This window comes from Parasteatoda tepidariorum, chromosome 6 (genome assembly GCF_043381705.1).
Source record: "Parasteatoda tepidariorum isolate YZ-2023 chromosome 6, CAS_Ptep_4.0, whole genome shotgun sequence".
NCBI lineage: Eukaryota > Metazoa > Arthropoda > Arachnida > Araneae > Theridiidae > Parasteatoda > Parasteatoda tepidariorum.
In genome coordinates, this window is record NC_092209.1 from 18385409 (window position 1) to 18391919 (window position 6511).

Genomic DNA, 6511 nt, shown 5'->3' on the forward strand with positions numbered 1-6511 from the left:
CAACCTCGTACACCTTAATTACAACCTTTACGAGGTATAATTTTTATTGCTGTTTTCTCTGCAACCTTAAATATACCTCAAAACAACCTTAATACCTCAAAAATACCTCAAATCAACCTTAGATATACCTTAAATTTTCGTAAGGGTTGGTCCCTACGCAGACTGATCGAAAGTAGTCACCCACCCACACAGTGATGGTTGATTTCGGTGATATGCTGGGAACCGTGTCTTACCGATCAGTCCACAGCGGGACTCCATAGAGGTAAACTGTTTAGTTAGGGGCTTATTATTTGGGTTTCATGGCAGAGTAAGTGATTCAACAATAATGAGTTCTGCAAACTAAACATTGATAAATTCCGTATGCCTTTGTGAAGCAGCAATGAACTTCGTCATTGCCATCCAAACTTTTATAAATTAGAATATAAGTTTAGAGCCTCAATCGGTGACCTTAAGATACTGGAACACGCAACTCTCTCGTGCGCACAGAGAGGGCAGCACCACAACTGTGCTCATCACAACTAATCTAGTATCTCCTATCTCTCACACTAGATGAGAGTAATAAAAAACAACGCAACCCTATCCAATATCAAGTGAATTTGTGACCGCCAAATTATTTTTATCTTGATATAACATTGTTTTGTTGTTTTATATTTAGCTTTAATTTATAGATACGTAAAATTTATCTTAGAAAAATAATCTTCAATTGTCTGCTTTCAGAATGTTCCTCTTGAATCATACAGTTCAATAGATTCTTGTTAGGACTACTCTTCAGTAATTTAATTTTAAAATATCTTGTAAGGGGCCCAGAAAATTTGGTGGACCTTGGGCCTGAATTCGTCTTGATCGGTCCCTGGGGATGGACACGGCTCCGGCCTGCTCCTTGAAGCCGGCTATTTGCTTTATCTGAGATGGCTAACATGACCGGCTGCACGGGGGTTTGAATAAAGAGCACTGACCCTACAATATTTAATCCTTTCTTTTGAAACATGAGGAGTAATCATTGTCCAGCACTTCTCACGCATAAATAACATTTTCTAAAATAAAATATTTAGAGGAAAGTAAATACACGAAAATTGTCAAATTTTCAAAATATCAATTGAAATTTTTTTAAATAGGTATTGTAGAAAAAAAATTCTAAATTTTTCATAAAACTGCATGCAATGACTTAGATATGAGTTTGCATGCAATGACTTAGATATGAGTTTGCATGCAATGAGTTAGATATGAGGTCTCCCTCACACGAAAGGACACTTTGAGTTTTGAAAGGGAACTCACTTAACAACACAAAAAATTTTCAAAATGTGTAATGTCATGTACTAACTGAATTTGATGCTCAGATGCTCAACAATTTTTAAGTTACTGTCTTATACTATTTTATATGTATATTTCAGAAAGTAATTTTTACTCATTATCTAAATAAGAGAAAAATTTAAAATAATAATTAAGAATAATAATTAAAGGCATGTTAAAAAACAATCTTTGTGCATAAATTGTTTTTGTTTTTTTTGAAAAAAAAAAAAAGCCAACTAAAACATTTATTTTTCGATAAACAGCTTAAAAGATTTTTTTATAATTTTAAAGTGAAAATAATTAGAAAATAAACATTTAAAGGTATCTTTTTCTTAAAAAAAAGGTATTTATTTAAAAATTTAAAATAAATTTATTAATATACTCCTTGAAAAAAAGAGAAGCTTATAAAAATGACACCAGTTGAGAACAATCCTAACAAAGTAAATATTTGTAATAGTAATCAGAATTAAACCTATAAACACAGATAATTTTTGTGGATAATTTGTACTTTAACAGTTAATTATTTTTTCTTAAAAATGGAATATAAATAAAAAGGCAGTGTGTTTAAGCGATGGCTGCTTATTTTTACAAAGACGGTGCATTTATAAGGATCAAAGGAGGACTTAGGGAGAACACTGATAAATAATTACTTGAACCTCTGATTTAGCATATTAATTTTCGATATACTGTACTGCTTATTGTTGTGTACTTGGTAGTTAATGTGGATGGTAGTCTTACCATAGCTAAGCGCAAATATATGGGGTTGGATTCCATCGCGAATTCATATAAATTATTATATAAGCTTAAAATTCACCGAAGTCGAGCATCACTGGCTGTGGTCAGTGTGCGGGTGGATGACCACTTGGATCAGTTTGCGTAGGGACCAAGTGTGTGCGGTATTGGTCCTCGTTAAACTGTTCTACCGTAAAGTGCTCGACTTCGCGTGCAGGTCGTCGGGCTACCGAAGCGGGGGTGCCATCCCCTCTGCAGAGGATCAAAATTGTGATGGCTTGTCTTCGGATCATCATCTGGGATGTTTCCCAGACCGTCGCCAGTAGCCCATTGTGCAGCTCTAGTGCGACGTAAATAAACTACAACAACAATAAGCTTAAAATTAGTTCTGACTTTCCTCCTAATGAAGTTATCCAAGTTTCGTAGGGTTGGCAACACATTTAATCTCGTCCATCATTCGCGATAGCCAAGAAGATTCACCAATACAAATAGGGACACCGTGAACTTTCCCATTTTGCTGAATAAAATCCCTAACTTGATCGAGCCAAATGTAAGCAATCAATCTTATTCTTCCTTATTAAATAAATTTGATTTAAAATGTTCTTGATTACCTTAAGTACTTAATTAATTTAAACATATAAAAACCTATCTGATAATCATTGATATGGTTTTAGGGGCTGAAAAATTTAAGAAATTTTAGCTTATAGTTGTTTGCAACTTTCATTTCACTACCACTAGAAAAAAACATCCTGACAAAGTGTAAGTATTGGCAGCAAAGAAGTAAGTCTGATTTGTCTAATATAATAACACTGAAGAAGTATATAACTAATTTATAATAAAATGAAGTTTACTAACAGCAATTGAAATAGATATGCTATAACCATATTGAAATATTTTTTATGAGTAGAAATCAATTGAACCTTTAACACTCTCATTTATTTATAATTCAAGAAATGAAGAATGAGGTATTTAATTCAGCTAACACTGAATCTAAATTTATTGAAATCTTTTAAAATACTATTATTTGTCAAATTCGAAAAAGTAAAATAAAAAGCCATGTTTGTAAAATAAAGTATATAAAAGGATGTCATTCATTTGTTTCAATAAAAAAAATTTAAACTATTTGTTGCTAATTTCCACATAATGTTAATTTTTCTACCAGTATATTACTGATTTAACAATTTATACTTAATTATTCTAGTCAATAAATAAAACTATTAATGAACCATTTGATAAATGAAAATAAAAAAAGAAACAATTTAATTCACAGATAAGATGAATATATATATATATTTTTTTTTACTATCCCACACATCTAATAACAAATAATGTGGTGAACGGCAAATCTCAACGAATACTGAATATAAATAAAATATCTGGGTATCAAGTTCCCTCATTAAAAAAATTTTTTTTTTTAATGAGTGAATGGATTTTGAATGAATGTATTTTGAATGAAAGAATTTAACATTCCTTGTGTCTAAATGNTAACAAATCCTTCAATTCTGTAAGTGTTGTATCGCCAAATGCCCAAATTAACAATTGTGTTTTTAAAGAAATTCTATAAAAAGTTTTAAATAAAAAAACTTCTATCCCGCTACTTCTACAACTGCTTCTTGAAGAGCTTGGCTCATTGATTAAAAATATTGTTTATATTTTTACAGTACTAACTTTACTTCTGCTAACATTATTGCTATGACCCTCTTTCATTACATTTTACAACTTCATGCTAAATTTGAGGACTTTAAGTTGTTTTGTGGTTGAATACTGACATTTAGAAATGTGTACATAAAAAAATAATATTTAGAGGTTAAGAGTTGCTTCTGAAAAATTTGAATTGTTGACACTGAATTTAATAATGGAAACAATCGTTTTTGTGAAAAATTGAATTGTATTGCTGACATCAAAACTAAAAGTATTGTGTTTCAACTTAACAATACTACCTTAATTTTACTGACATTTTGAACAAAATTAAGATTTAGAATTGCCTCGGATAAATTTGAATTGTTAACAATGACTTAAACAAAAAGTTTTATTTTAACTGACAAATACTATATTATAATTTTAACTTTTTCTATGACTATACTCATTTTCTTACTCTTTTCTTTGTTTTTTATACATTTTAAATTTTTGTGATAAAATAAAAAACTAATAATTGTTCTGCTTCTGAACACTGATGAAAACACGAAATGATGGGCTTCATCAACAATCAAAAATATATACATTTGTTTTACAAATTCCACATTATTGGGGTGGCGCCCTTCAGAGAATTAAAAATACAAAAATATCTTCATGGAAGCCGATGCTTTACATCCGGCGTTCAGTGGCAGACTACTATTTCCTATTGTTTTACAACACATGGCTTTAGTTCTCTGGTGGGAAAGACTTTAAAACAAAACTTACAACAGTTACTTTTCTCAACAACTGAAATTTAGAATAGTGTGATTAAACAAAATATGTGAACTGTTTGCAATTTCAAATTAATATTGAAATGTACAGGTTTAGAATTTTCTACAGTGAAAAGTTTTCGGAACTTCAGTATTCAAAAAAGTATACAAAAGCTAACGAACGAAGAACGTATCCAATTAACGTATTAAGAATTTAGAACGTATCCAATGAGAACGTATCCAATGAGCGAAACGTATAACGTATCCAATGAGCGAGAACGTATCCAATGAGCGAGCAAAGCGAGCATTGGATTGCGAAGCAATCCGAAATGAACTGCGAAAGCAGTTCCGGGGGACGGCGAGCGGGAGCGAGCAGGGGGAGAAGCCTCCTAGTATATATATATATATATTTTACTATCCCACGCATCTAATAACAAATAATGTGGTGAACGGCAAATCTCAACGAATACTGAATATAAATAAAATATCTGGGTATCAAGTTCCCTCATTAAAAAAATTTTTTTTTTTAATGAGTGAATGGATTTTGAATGAATGTATTTTGAATGAAAGAATTTAACATTCCTTGTGTCTAAATGGAGTAAAAAATACGCATTTATTGTTAACCTTCCTGAATTGTATAAAAAAAAAAACACCAAAATTTTTAAAATTTATTTGTACCGAAACTAATTCAAAATTTTTAAAGCAGGGCAACAATTTTTCTCTATTTCCAGTTCAAAAAAAATACAAAACGGCTACTTTTTTTTAATATTTCTATTGGTCTTTCTAAAAATTGGAAAAACCATCAGTATATATTATTTAATTACTTCAAAACTAATTCGAAACTTTAACTAGGTGAGACGTGTTACCCATTTAAAGACTTAGAGTGAGCGTTTGAGAAAAAAAAACCCATAATTTTTTACTAACAGTTTCCACTCAGCTGAATTCCGCTGCGCAAAAAAAGAATTCGGCTTCGTCGTAAAGTAACCGCATTGCGGTTTATTTACGTTTTGATATCAGATTCACTGCTCTTGAGGACTCGCATTGTACCAAAATATCGCATTGTTTAAATATTATTGTCTAATTATTGTTTAATATAATAATGAATTATGACAGTAAAAAACATTCGCGGTGAAAATTTTCTGAAAATTTTCATGCATGAAAATTTTCTGAAATTTTTATTTTCACGCAAAAAACTTTTTTTCCAATAAAGATTGGCGATCGAAATGGGTTGCAGGTGGCGTAGAGCAGAACTCTTTTCCTATGCCAACACTTCACATGCTTTCCCCATTAGCGTGTGGAAAGTCATAGAGGAAGGAAGTACGTTAGTTTCTCTCTTGATTTTCATATAGATTAAAATCTTTTAACTTGAAAAACTATAAGGAACTGAAAACTACATTAAACATAGTTCTAAAGAAAAGTATCATGGAAATTTTAAAAAATATTTTTATGAAATAAAAAGGAAAAATATTAAGAAAAGTGAAAATATCGTAGTACATTCCTATACAACTGAAAAGAGGAGGAGAGGGAAGGGAGAAGGGCTAAAGGCATGAAACCGGTCTCTCGCCAGATGGCGTATTCGAGTGTTGCGATCGCGAATAATCAAATAATACTTCCACAAATTAAAAGGTGTGTGTGTTATTTCAGCAGTCTTTCAATCGTGGATATTTTTATGTATTTAGTAATTAAAATAAGTTTCTTTAATATGTAATTACAATTAGTATTTAATTTTTTTCATTCTTGTAACATTCGCCTATGTTACTAACCAAACTGTATTCCTTTTCTTTCAACTTCAGATGAAAATGGCTCTTTTATTCAAAAATAGGGACTCTATGACAAACGATTGAAAAATGGGCTTTTCTTTGACGAAGAATTGATTAAATGAGATATATTGAGGAGTATATAAGAATTGTGGAATGTGTATACCTGAAATGATACTTTTGCATATTTTTATAATTGCTATTTAAAAAAGTAAAATAAAGGGGTCATAATAACTCATTCTATTTGTTTTTTCTTAAATAAAAGAAAGAGAAATATGTTGAATGGACAGGCGAAATTTGCCGAATACTGAAAATTATCACAGTGACCTCCCATCCTATCCTGGCGTC